The sequence below is a fragment of the Vespa crabro genome, chromosome 10 (genome assembly GCF_910589235.1).
Source record: "Vespa crabro chromosome 10, iyVesCrab1.2, whole genome shotgun sequence".
Lineage (NCBI taxonomy): Eukaryota > Metazoa > Arthropoda > Insecta > Hymenoptera > Vespidae > Vespa > Vespa crabro.
Window position 1 is genome coordinate 2,325,051 of NC_060964.1, and position 397 is coordinate 2,325,447.

Sequence of the window (397 nt, forward strand, 5' to 3'; positions counted from 1 at the left end):
GCCTGTTCATAGTGGCGCCGTCGCGTAGTCGCCGACTTGACGGGCTACAGATTGACGAGTGCCACCCCTGAAGACAACAGGAATAGACCAGGGTGTCTTCTCACGGAGTGCATTTGCCAACGCTAACGCCTCCTTCTCTTTTCCGTATGTATGTGTCTATGTTAAAGTGAGAGAGAGAGAGAGAGAGAGAGAGAGAGAGAGAGAGAGAGAGAAAGAAAGAGAGAAAGAAAGAGAGAGAGAGAGAGAGAGAGAGAAAGAAAGCAAAAGAAAAAAGAAAGGAATGGTTAAGAAAATACACGCGTGCGCTACTTTTTGGTCTCCGAACTTCATCATTGAGGGGTGAAATGAAATTTAGAAAAAAAGAAAAAGAAAAAAAAGAGGAAAAAAAAAGAAAAGA